The sequence below is a fragment of the Peromyscus californicus genome, unplaced genomic scaffold, assembly GCF_007827085.1.
Source record: "Peromyscus californicus insignis strain IS unplaced genomic scaffold, ASM782708v3 Scaffold_18__1_contigs__length_77618521, whole genome shotgun sequence".
NCBI classification, from domain to species: domain Eukaryota; kingdom Metazoa; phylum Chordata; class Mammalia; order Rodentia; family Cricetidae; genus Peromyscus; species Peromyscus californicus.
Genome location: NW_026294480.1, coordinates 36,419,926 through 36,432,936, shown reverse-complemented (window position 1 = coordinate 36,432,936; position 13,011 = coordinate 36,419,926). Strand labels below are relative to the sequence as shown.

Sequence of the window (13,011 nt, the reverse complement as noted above, 5' to 3'; positions counted from 1 at the left end):
CATAATCCAGATTCTTTGTGTGGTAGCCATCTTTACGTGGCTTATTTTTTTTATATTAGCTTGAGCCTATTGCTTTGAACTGTAGCCTTCTAAGCCTGAAATGGCGCTGGCGCTGCTGGCTCCGCCCACTTCAGCTTCCCAACATGGCGGTGATACGTTTTCCGCCAGCTCTGGGAGCCATCAACTCTCAGAAATAGTGGGTCTATGCTTCTATCAAAGCAGCGTGTAGCCCAGAAACCTCTTTTTTTGTTTTTTGTTTTGTACTAGCAAAGGCTAAATCCACCACACAGCTTAATGTGCCACTTGCAGAGGCCTCATTCCCACCATACTGCAGGTCGAGCATGCACACACGCTAGGAACCCGCCAGTAGCTCAAACCGGCAGCTGCCGCTCATTTGAGAGAGACAATTAGGAAGCTGTTTTTAGCTCCGTTTTAGAATCTTTTTTCTCAGGTTTTAGGTGGAAACTCTTGCCACCACATTGGACGCCATTTGTAGCTAGAGTTTTCCTGCCTGACCCACAGTCAGGACAAATCTCTATCACCCGCCAGTCCCGCAACCGCTCAGACCCAACCAAGTAAACACAGAGACAGATTTCAAACTGTATGGCCGTGGCAGGCTTCTTGCTAACTGTTCTTACAGCTTAAATTAATCCATTTCTATTAATCTATACCTTGCCACATGGCTTGTGGCTTACCGGCATCTTCACATGCGGCTTGTCATCATGGCGGCTGGCAGTGTCTCTCTCACCCAGCTTCCTGTTCTCTCAATTCTCCTCTCTGTTAGTCCCGCCTATACTTCCTTCCTGGCCACTGACCAATCAGTGATTTATTCATTGACCAATCAGCAACACATTTGACATACAGACCATCCCACAGCACTCCTCTTTCTCACCAATTGGACTCTTGGAGCTCCACCTGGGGCCTGGCGGTGGATCTCTGCAACCACTTCCATCAGTCACTGGATGAGAGTTCTACCACGACAGTTAGGGTGTTTGGCCATCTGATCACCAGAGTAGGTCAGTTTGGGCTGTCTCTCGACCATTGCCAGTAGTCTATTGTGGAGGTATCTTTATAGATTTCTGGGGACCTCTCTAGCACTCTGCTTCCTATTCCCATGGGGTCTTCATTTATCATTGTGTCTCTTTTCTTGTTCTTCCTCTCTGTTCTTGATCCAGCTGGGATCTCCTGCTCGCCTAAGCTCTCTTTCCCCCGACCCTTGCCCTTCATTACCCCACCTCACGTCCAGTTTGCTCATGTCGATCTCATCCATTTCTCTGTCTTTCTTACGGTCCTCTTTACTAGATAGCCTCCCTGGAATTGTGAGTAGCAGTCTAGAAATTAGACATCAAAATGCCCAACAGTCCAATTAAAAAGTGGGCTATAGAGCTAAACAGAATTCTCAACAGAGGAAGCTCAAATGGCTGAAAGACATTTAAGGAATTTCTCAACATCCCTAATCATCAGGAAAATGCAAATCAAAACGACTTTTTTTTTATTTTTAATGCGGAATGCCTTTATTGAAGGAGAGGGAGGTCTTAAATACAGGCTTACAGCACAATGGGAGAACCCTGGAGGACAGAAGTTCGCTACTGATGTTTTACAATCTTGCATCTAAGCTGTTAATGCCCATTATGCAGGATACACAGACAAGGAACTTCCCTTAAGCATTCAGGAGGGTGAAACCCAAGAGGGAATTAGCATAGGGAGGATATCAAGGTCAAGGTCAGCAAGCAAGGCAACAGTTACCAAAACGGGGGTCAGGGCCCTACAGGTCCCCCTTTTACTAATAAATGAACTTCTGACTTAGGTTGCGTGGGATGTCAGCAGGTCACCTTACCCATCATGGAGACGCCTGCCCAGGCCACACAGGCACTCTGTCTTAGGTTGGTGAGCGCCCCCCAGGCATTACCTGTCTCTGAATACTCATCATACAGGCTCAATTGTATGTGAGCTGCAGAGTTAAACTGCTGCCAAAGATCTCAAAGTGGCACTGGCTTGCAATCTGTGTGTTCCACACAGGAAAGACCAACAGAAGTCCTAACCCACCCATAGTCAGTAGGCTAAAGGCAACTGAGCCATTCCCTTCCTTAACGAGCCTTACTGCAAATTGGAATCCTTGTAAGATGGTTTCCCAAAAGCAAATGGAACTTGAGTTTATAAATTTATAATTTTCAAAGCCAATCGAAATGTATATAACTATTGAATTAAATTTATCATGCCCAATAGAATGAAAGATAAACTAACTGTGGTAGCTGCTTTTGCTGCCAGGGTCTCCACTGTGCTAGCTGTAGTAAGCAATTATGAAATGGTAATCCCAGAAACAGTAGCAGCAGTGACCGCCTCCACTATAACAGCAAACTATGGCAGCAGCGATGTCAAATTCTCTTCTGGTGTGTGTGGGCATCCACTGGCATGGATACAACTCTAGGAACACGAACCACCAAGGCCCATTTTTCTTGATCCCAGCACAACTTAAGCTGGCAGCTCTGCAAAAGAACAACTAAGAACCATAAAGAAAAAACAGGCAGCTCACAAGGAGCATGACTGATGGTCTTATAATGGCTACATTTAGGCTCATAAATTTTAAGGTATCTTCAAAGGGGGCTAAATGAATTTCAGGAGGCCAATAAATGTTTCACAGAGCCACTCCTGAAAAGTAGGTACTACACCAGCTTGAAGAGGATTTTGAAAATGAAAAGGCTTAGCTGGCATGCAACTGTTAACAAATGGAGGTCAGTGACCTTCAGGGTTATCCTTAATCTCCAGTTATACCACTCTTGGGCATATACACAAGGAATGCTCAATCATACCACAAGGGCACATGCTCAGCTATGTTCATAGCAGCATTGTTTGTAATAGCCAGAACGTAGAAACAACCTAGATGTCCTTCAACTGAAGAATGGATAAATAAAATGTGGTACATATACACAATGGAGTACTACTCAGCAGAGAAAAACAATGATATCATGAGGTTTGCAGGCAAATGGATGGATTTAGAAAAAACCATCCTGAGTGAGGTAACCCAGACTCAGAAAGACAAACATGGTATGTACTCACTCATAGGAGGATACTAGATGTAAAACAAAGGATGACTAGACTGCTACTCAGAATGATAGTTTCTATTCCACTAACATACTCCTTTTCAATTTACTTTACATCCTGGAGACCTTTCCCAATCCTCTAACCAAGGCCTATGTGACCAACATTAACATGTTTCCCTATAAATTGGTCATTCTCATTCTCTCTCTCTCTCTCTCTCTCTCTCTCTCTCTCTCTCTCTCTCTCTCTCTCTCTCCAGGGTTTCTCTGTGTAGCTTTGGAGCCTTTCCTGGAACTCACTCTGTAGCCCAGTCTGGCCTTGAACTCACAGAGATCTGCCTGGCTCTCCCTCCTGAGTGCTGGGATTAAAGGCATGAGCCACCACTGCCCTGCTCTTCCCTCTCTTCTAAATCGTATTAGGTAAGTCACATTAGTAAGCACTAGTACACTTGTCTAATTTTCTCTGAAACTTGTTCCACTTTAGGTCTTTATTTTACCATTCCATTATTGTCAAGTCACAGTGCCTGCAGTCTTCTGGGGCAGAACGGGATACCTACCTTCAGGGCATTACATGGTCTCATAGGAATGCAGAGTTGCAAACATCACTGGGAAATGTGGACTCTGGTGAATGTGCTTATTCAGAAGCAGCAGGCTAGGGGGTGAGGATCAGACACAAAATAAATTGATACTATCCCAGGCTGGTTGGTAACTGCTAAAACCAGCTCTTGTTCTGCATAGCATGTGAGGCTGTGTGGAAATTCTGTACTGAAAGTGGGTGGCCCTTGACTCTACTCCCAGCCGTTTGAAATCAGCCACACACGAAAAACCATCAGTTTTTGAAATGGTGGCTGTTTGTAGCCTCGCTATCTTCAACTGTGTGGATTAAAGTCCACCTCCTGAGGTCCCATAGCATCAGAAGGCGCATTTGGGGTGGGGTCCATAGATGCTGCAGTGGTTAAAGGAGTAAACACCAGGCCTCTGTTTTAAATTTTTCCCATAGTACGTGGCCATCATACATGTTCCCGGTGCTTTTTGTTTTGAGTCACAGCTCTTGCTACAGTCAGCATGGCTGTTTACAAAAGCTCTGCCATGAAAAACAGCATGACAGAGGTATGAGAAAAGGCAGATGGAACCTGTTGTGAGTTATATTAACCTTACGTCTCTGAAACCTGTTCAAGAATGATCTGTGCTGTAGCTATACTTTCAGTTTCAAATAAATGAATTTAAGCCTAAAGCAAAGCAAAACTAATAGTACAGATGGCAAGGAGCAGATAGACGGCATCACCAGATGAGGTCCTTACAGCACGGGGCAGTAACAGGAGGAGCCCAGTTAAAGGAGCAAAAGTATCATCCAAAAGAGTGCTGGGAACCCTTCAGAAAGGACTGGGGAAACCCTGTCACTGGAGTCCTGCTGGAGCTCCCAACTGAGAGATTTTGCTGAAAAGCAGAGAGGCCTCCACAGATGAGCTTCCCCATGGCTGACTTCCACCTCAGCCATTTTTATGCCATAGGATAAATAGCAGTAACTCATTGGAATTCTTTTTTTTAATTTACTTTTTTGCTGTCCTCGGGGGCACAACGTTTTTAATACCCTTGGCTACATTTGTTGTTCTCTTTCCTCCTTATCACAGGGTATGGCCAGGCTGCCCCAGGTCCAGGAGTCTTAGAGAATGCTTGAGACAAACATGCTCAAGCCAGAGACAAGGTGGACACCTTGTTCTCAGTCTGCTCCCAACAAGCACTAACAGCGTATGGCGTTTTAACATATATGTACATATATGTCATTTTTTTCCCCCTTGTTTTGGTTTTTTGAGAGGGAATTTCTCAGTGTAGCTCTGGAGCCTGTCCTGGAACTCACTCTGTAGACCAGACTGGCCTCAACCTCACAGAGATCTGCCTGCCTCTGCCTCCCGGAGTGCTGGGATTAAAGATGTGTGCTACCACACTGGCTTTGTTATTATTTTTTATTAGTTTTGAGGAAGGATCTCAGGTAGCTCAGGCTGATTTTACCTCTCTATATCAACAAGGATGATAGCCTTGAAATCATCTTCCTGCTTCTCCCTCTTTTTTTTTTTTTTACTATATTTGTTTTTAATTTTTATACAATACATCCTGAATGAAATTTCCCCTTTCCTCCACTCCGCACAGTTCCTTTTTCACCTCACCTTCCCCCCAGATCTACTCATCCTCCGTTTCCCTTCAGAAAAGAGTAGACCTCCCAGAGATATCAACTGAACATGGCATAAGAAGTTCCAGTAAGACTAGGCACAAATCCTCTTACCAGGGCTGGACAAGGCAATCCAGGAGGAGGAAAAGGGTCCCAAGAGCAGGCAAAAGATTCAGAGATGCCTCCACTCTCACTGTTAGGAGCCCCACAAGAACACCAAGCTACATAACCTTAACATATGTGCAGAGGACATAGGTCAGACCCATGCAGGCTCCATGTTTTTCAATTCAGTCTATGTGAACCCCTGTGAGCCCCTGTGAGCCCTGCTTTGTTGATTCTGTGGACCGTGTTCTCCAGGTATTCTCGACCCCTCTGGCTCCTACAGTCCTTCCTCCCCCTCCATGGGGTTCCCTGAGCTCCACCTAATGTTTGGCCTTGAGTCTCTGCAATCTGCTCCCATTAGCTGCTGGAGGAAGCCTCTCTCATGGTGATTGGGCTAGGCAGCAATCTATGAACATAGCAGACTAACATTAGAAATTATTTTACTGATTTTTCTTTTTGTATCCTTAGGTCTCGGGCTATCCAGCCTTTGGTTCTAGGCCATCCAGGAAGTGTCATGCATGGGCCTCAAATTAGACCAGTAATTGGCACACAAGTTCTGTACCACCACTGCCCCAGCACATCTTGCAGACAGGATAGATTGTAGGTTGAAGGTTTTATGGCTGGGTTGGTGTCCCAGTATCACCACTGGAAGCCTTGCCTGTTTACAGAAGATGGCTGGCTCAGACTCCGAATCCTCCGTTACCAGGAGTCCTCTCTAGGGTCACCTTTGTAGAATCCTGAAAGTTGATACTGAACTAGGTTTCCACATCACCACCCTCCAAATGCCCTCTAATTTCAGCCGTCTCTCCCAGTACTCTCAATCCCATTCCCCACTTTCTCTCCTGTTCTCATTCCCACCCACCCCCAGTCCACCCTCAAAATCTATTTCCTCTTCCCAGGAAAATCTTTTAAGCCCTCCTAGCTACATAGCTTTTCTGGGTCTGTGGATTGTAGCATGATTACCTCTCAATTTACATCTAATATCCACTTATCTTATAAGTGAGTACATACCATGTTTTCTTTCTTGGTCTGGGTTACCTCACTCAGGATGATCTTTTCTAGTTCCATCCATTTGCCTGCAAAATTCATGATGTCATTGTTGAATAATACTCCATTGTGTAAATGTACCATACTTTATCCACTCTTGGGTTGAGGGGCATCTAGGTTGTTCCCAGCTTTTGGCTATTATGAATAAAGCTGCTAAGAACATAGTTGAACAAGTGTCCTTGTGGTAGGATGGAGCATTCTTTGGATATATGCCCAAGAGTGACAAGCTGGGTCTTGAGGTAGATGGATTCCCAGTTTCTCAGATGCTGGGATTACAGACATGAGACAGCACATACCTTGTCTTTCTGCTGTGAAGATGTGTTGATACAATATAACCAGAACTCAGCACACCACTGGAAATGAAGGCCGATGCTGGCCTCTTTCCAAACACCCTCATTGGTATTTATGGTGACACCTTCATGGGTGTCTTAGTGGGCATCCCGTTTGTTTTGGGTTGTGTTTAGAAAGCAGGAGCTCACCAGACTGCCGGGCACTGTCTTTGTCTCAGTCAGAGAAATAGCGTATTTCTGGCTGGCAAACCACTGAGAAGGTCGTCATTTCTTTACATGAAACTGTAAGCCTGGTGTCTCAGGGTGGTGGCCGCTGCTGAAAAGGCAGTTTGAAATGACCTGTGGGCTGGGATACAGTTTAGTGACAGAGTGCTTGTGCCACATTTGGAAAGTCATGGGTTCCGGTCCGAGGACGACAAAATAAGAGTTTTTTTTTTTTTTTTTTTTTTTTTTTTACCCTGTAAGAAGAAACTGCACTCTGTTCCAAACATCTCCCAAAGCCCAGGGCTCTGGGTGCCCTTAGGGTAGCACATAGCAGCTGCCCCTGGCCACAGATACTGGGCTCTGCCCGGTGCCATGCCACTCATCTGAAGCCAAGTTTCTGTCCTCCCTCCTGAGAGCCTGAGGGGCTTGTGGTCTGCAGCACTTGGAGAGAATTCAGAACTGGGAGCCACTGCTTAATGTCTTCTCTTGAAATCTTTCCTACCCAAGGAAGCGTCGGGTTGCTCATCAGCTGAAGATCTGAAACGAAGAGCTTTCGCTCTTTGCTCCAGCGAATGCCTGCATCCAACTCCTCTGGGCCTGTCTGTTGAAATTTATTTAGCCAGATATGCTCTGAGGCAGTGTCCAATCCGGAAAGGAATATAGTGATATCTGGTCATCCAGCCCCCTTTTCCTTTCAAGTGAAGCATTGATTTTTATGCCATTTAATTTCCCAGTGGGGCAAAAATGGAATTGAAAGAAATAACTGCTGGAGTAGCTATGAGTGCAGGGAGGCTTAAAGCATTCCCATCTGTCGGCCACCAGGCAGGTGGTTTAAAGTAGAAAATAAACCTTTGGGGCTAGAACCGCCATGGGGATGTTTGATCGCAAGGGTTAGAGCGAGAAAAGCTAGGAAGGAGGCTTCTGGGAGGGGTTTTGCCACAAGTGAGCCAGTAGGGTTCTTCTCCAGAGCTTTCACCTGAAGTCAGATCTGCTTTTCATTTCAAAAGGGGGCAGGTCATTTCCACAGGACTCTCAGCCCCACTGTGGTTTGCTTTTTCTCTTTTAATGAATGCTACAACTTAAGCAATGATCTAGAAGAACAAAACTTTTGATTGACAGAGAAATTGTAGTTCAGGGAAGTGCCCACTGAACCCAGGAATGTATTGACAGCGAGTCCGGGGAGGGATGCCTAGTGTCGGCTCTGAAGGCAATCACAAACTAATCATGAGCTCTGTTTAGTCAAAGAAGGCCGTGTGGCTTATTTCTTCTGCAGATTGAAAGGCACGTGTCTTGTGATGTCCCTGACAGTGGAATCAATACCATGAAATGGCCTGTTCTTTCAGCCTTTGTGTTTGTTACTTACAACAGGATACTGTGGGCAGGATTTGGAGACCGGTACTGAACCAGTGTCCACACTGAATACTTTGTTACATGTGCTAGGAGAAGCTAATACAAGCAGTGTGCAGTTTGGATATAGAAAACCCCAATTTACTGTGATAGATTTTTTTTTTTTGGAGACAGGGTTTCTCTGCGTAACCCTAGAACTTGCTCTGTAGACCAGGCTGGCCTTGGACTCACAGAGATCTGCCTGCCTCTGCCTCATGAGTGCTGGCATTAGAGGTGTGTGTCACTACTGCCAGGCCTAGGAGTAATTGTTTTAAAGTCTTTTTTTTTTTTTTTTTTTTTTTTTTTTGAGAACCCAGACTGCCCTCAATCTTGTACATAGCCAAAGATGTGCTTGAGTCTCGGATCCTCCTGCCACTGCCTCCTAAGTGCTGGGATTACAGGTGTTCATCAGCATACCCAGTATGTATGTGCTGAGAAAGAACCCAGAGGTTTGTGCTGCTAGGAACCCACCAGCTCAGCTCCATCCCTACCTGCCCTTTTCCTTTTGATTTTAGTAATAACTGAACAGGAAGGAGATCTGAGAGAGGTGAGTTATTCTACCCATCCTATTCCACAGATGAAGAAACTGAGAAAACTGAACCTTATGACTCTGGATCCCTGGCACCTACTTTAATATGGGGCAGATTTTCTATTTTCTATTAAAAAAAGGTTAACTCTAGCCTAAATTTGCAATATACATTTCTCAATTACAGTTGTCTTTATTTGTTCTTTCTCTGATGTTCATCCTTTATGTAGATCCAAAATTTTTCTTTCCAAGTTAAAATGTCTATATTTTAGTTGAAGTACCAAGAACATGATGAGCTTTCTTTATTTTTAATTGAGAATTTCATAGTGAATGTTATATGTTTTGGGCAAGTCCACCTGCCCTCATTCACTCCCCTCCAATTCCTTCTCTGTCCTCAAATTCCCTCCCAATTTCATGTTTTCTTTCCTCCTCCTCCTCCTCCTCCTCCTCCTCCTCCTCCTCCTCCTCCTCCCCCTCCTCCCCCTCCTCTCCTTCCTCCTCTTCTCAAATCCATGGTGTCCAGTTAGTGCTACCATGTGTGGATGAGTGCACGTCCATATCCTGGGTCAGATACTAGCCTCTCAGGGACTACATCCCTGAAGAAAACTGACTCTTCCTTTCCCAGCAGCCGTCTGTTGGCAATAGCTCCTCAGCTAAGGGGAGGAATTCCTGACCACTTCCTCCCTCCATACTGTGATGTTTTTCTGTGACTGGCTCTTGTGCAGGTCTTACGTATGCTGTCACAACCACTGTGAGTGAGTTCATTCGTTCATACGCGCAACTTCCCTATTGTATCCAGGAAAGTGTTTCACTGTATTTCTTCACTGCCTCTCTGGCTCTTACACTCTTTCTGGCCCCTCTTCCTCAATGATCCCTGAGCCTTGGGAGGAGGGAGGGGGAGAGAGTTGTCCCATTTAGGACATGAGTACTCCCTAGTCCCGTATTCTCTGCATGTCGACCAGTTGCGGGTCTCTGTGTTAATCGCCATTCTACTGCAAGAAGAAGCTTCTCCAATGAGAGTTGAGAGATGTGTTTATCTATAGGAGTAAGTTTACCTCTATGTACATTTAAGAGAATAATAGCAATAGGTTCTCCTGTGGGGCCTGTGACTTACCTGGCCACAGCTTCTTGGCTTCATTAACAGAGCCAGACATAAATTATGTCTTACGCAGAAGGTCGTAAGTCCAATCAGAAAACGGCTTGTTACTCATATAACATTTGTGCCTATAATATTGTGCTTCAGGGGGCAATAACAGTGTGTGTGTGTGTATCTACGATGTGTGTGTTGGTCAGCTGTGAGCGTGAGAGACAACTTTGTGGAGTCAGTCTCCCCCTTCTCCTTACATGGACGCTGAGGATCTCCAGGCTTCCACAGCAAGTGCCGCTCCCCACTGAGCTGAGCCGGCTCACCAGCCTAGACTCAAACTCTTACCCACCTCCTCATTTTCATTTTAAAGTTTCTGGGAGACAGGTTCACGGACAATGAATTCCTTCAGTTTTTGTTTGCCAGAGAAAGTTTTATGTCTCACATTAAAAGGAAGGATCTAGGGTTGTTGTTGGTGGTGGTGGTTATAGAATTATTCTAGGTTTTTCTTCTTTTGTTATTTTAAACATTTTATTTTACATCAAACATGTCTTGCTTGCACACTTCTGGTAAAAAGTCACCTATGACCCTCATCCTTATTTCTCTAAAGTCAAATGAGACTCCCATCGTCTTTAAGACAGTTCTCTTTGCAGGTTATCACAGTTCAGATACCATAGGCTGGCATATTCTTTCCTTTTGGTTTTATGTTTGCTACAGAGTTTTAGTTTCATGGTGTTTACATTAGATAATTTACTAGACTTTTCTTCTGTCAGCCTACATCACACACTGGTGGTCTGCCACCATCACACTACATCTTGAGTGTGGTCTACTTTTGGCAGCTGAACTCTGGACATTCTAAGATGTACTTTAAATTGCCTATTAGTGACCTCACTCTGAGTTAGACTGAGTCTGACTCACGGCTTGCTTAACCTCTGAGTGTTCTTTTGTTTGCCTTAGAGTGTGCCTTGTGATTTTCATTCCATTTTATATATTTGGTTTTTTGTTTGTTTGATTGGGTTTGGGACATTTTGCCTTTTTAATTTTTTCCCATTTTAAATTAAATGTGTTCTTTGGCAGTTTCACACATGAATTTATGAAACCCTCAAACCTCTCCCATCTCACTATTACCCGTGTCTACCTCCCCTCTTCCCTATAATCTCTTTGTCACATTCATCTATTTATTTTGCTGTGTGATTCACTGAGCCATGGATTTGGAGGAAGTATCTTTTTTTTTTTTTTTTTTTCCGGAGCTGAGGACCGAACCCAGGGCCTTGTGCTTGCTAGGCAAGCGCTCTACCACTGAGCTAAATCCCCAACCCTGGAAGTATCTTTTTTAAAGATAGGATCTTGCTATGTAGCTCAGGCTGGCCTAGCCTAGCCTCTACTCACGTCCCCCTGCCCCACCCTCTTGACTGCTCTCCTCATCAAACAAAGGAAGCATGGGGATTTTATTTAGGGAGTTTATACAAAATATATGAAAATACACACAAGAGTGGGCCTGTCTCTGAGTGTGTTCAGTTTAAGGTCACAGACCACATGTTCACAAAGGGGAAGGGAGCTGGAGAAGTGTCTCAGCAACTAAGAGTGCTGGCTGCTTTTCGAGAAGATCCAGGTTTGTTTCTAGTCCCAGTACCCACGTGGTGGCTGACGACCATCTGTAACTCCAGTACTAGGGGATCTAACGCCCTCTTCTGGCCTCTGCAGGCACCAGCTGTGGACATGATTCACAGACATCCATGCAGTAAAACACCCACAAACATTAAGTAAAAGAGAAGAAGAAAGAGGGGAAGGAGAAGAAGGAGCAGCAGAAGGAGAAGGAGGAGGAGGAGGAGGAGGACGACAACAAAGAAGAAGCAGAGAGAGAGAGAGAGAGAGAGCTTGTCTTGGCAGCATAACATACTAAAGTTGTAACAATGCACAGAAACTTAGCATGGGCCCTGTGGAATGATGGCATGCAAATCCATGAAGCGTTCTATATTTTTTAAAAAGAAAAAAAAAAAAGATGCAAACCTGAGCGTCCTTGGCTCAGGGTCAAAAGGGGGAACTGTTGGATAAGAAGCTTCTGGCTATGGTAGGTTCAGCATTACAGTGAGTCAAGTTTACTTTAGTTGCCTAAAATAATTAACCCGTGTTAGGTAGTTAGTAGTCAGCAGGAGGAGAGGACGTTATTCTGGAGCCTTCCCTCATAATCAGCAGTGCATCAAACCAGGAACAGGAGGAGCAGGTCCCTAATTACTGCTCAGAGTCCTAGCTCTGGCCCTGGGAAGAGACGCGATATCATTAATTGACAGCTATCAAACCTGGTTCCAGGAACCTGAGTCCTTATGAGATTAATGTGTAGGAAGAGGATTTCTGATAGAGAATGAAAATATACCACTTTCTATCCTGCAAGAGTCAATCCAAATGGGCCCATCAGTCACCTGGGCAGGAAGAAGTCTCTCAGGAAAACTGCCTGTCCTAGAAGCTTAAGAAATAGTATAACATCTGCATTAAATGTAAATCAGGCTAATGGTTGGCTATTGTCTGCTCTCGCTCCTTGAGAGACCTCAAGGTTACTCTGTAATAAATTCTAACCATTTTCTCCTCTAATCTCTGTGTCTCATTGGATTTCTTCCATGGAGATTACAGGAACCTGGGAGCTAAGGAGAGGCAGCAGGACTTCAAATGCTTAGTTACTTGGTGACCTTGGCTGGCCCTTCTAAATTTCTCCAAAGAGTTTTAGCTGAAATGTAAAGAACAACCCTAAAAATGTATCAGCAGGCTCCTTAAGGGTAGCAACACTCTCCCCCATGAGTGAAGGAGTTGGTTCCTAAAGGTGCCTCACATATCAGGTGATGGTTATACTGGATAATAGGAACGGAGATGTTGGCGTGTAGTGTGAGGATTTGTGTTAATATGGCTAGACTGATTAATTGGGCTGTATTTATTATTTGTGGTAGCTAGTGCCAGAGGTTTTGGATTCCTCCAATGTTCTGGTTTTGTTGCCCCTCTTGACTGTGGGCTCCCTTAAATCACCTCCACTGAGAGAGCTGTTTCCAGCAGCCCTTTCCACTATGGAACTCTGTTGGTGTGGTGGTGAGGCCTGGGGAATGCAGGTCTCTATCCTATTATTAAATCTCAAGATTCTTGGCCAGCCTGAGTCTATGGCCTGTGCTCTTCATATGTGT

At 44.7% G+C, this 13,011-nt stretch overlaps 1 non-coding gene across 1 annotated transcript; it reads left to right on the top strand.

Moving 5' to 3' along the window:
- Positions 1 to 11,721: 11,721 nt before the first annotated feature.
- LOC128113878 (U6 spliceosomal RNA) lies at positions 11,722 to 11,826 on the top strand. The gene has a single exon (XR_008219686.1). It is a non-coding gene; the product is annotated as a U6 spliceosomal RNA (small nuclear RNA).
- The last annotated feature ends 1,185 nt before the right edge of the window (positions 11,827 to 13,011 follow it).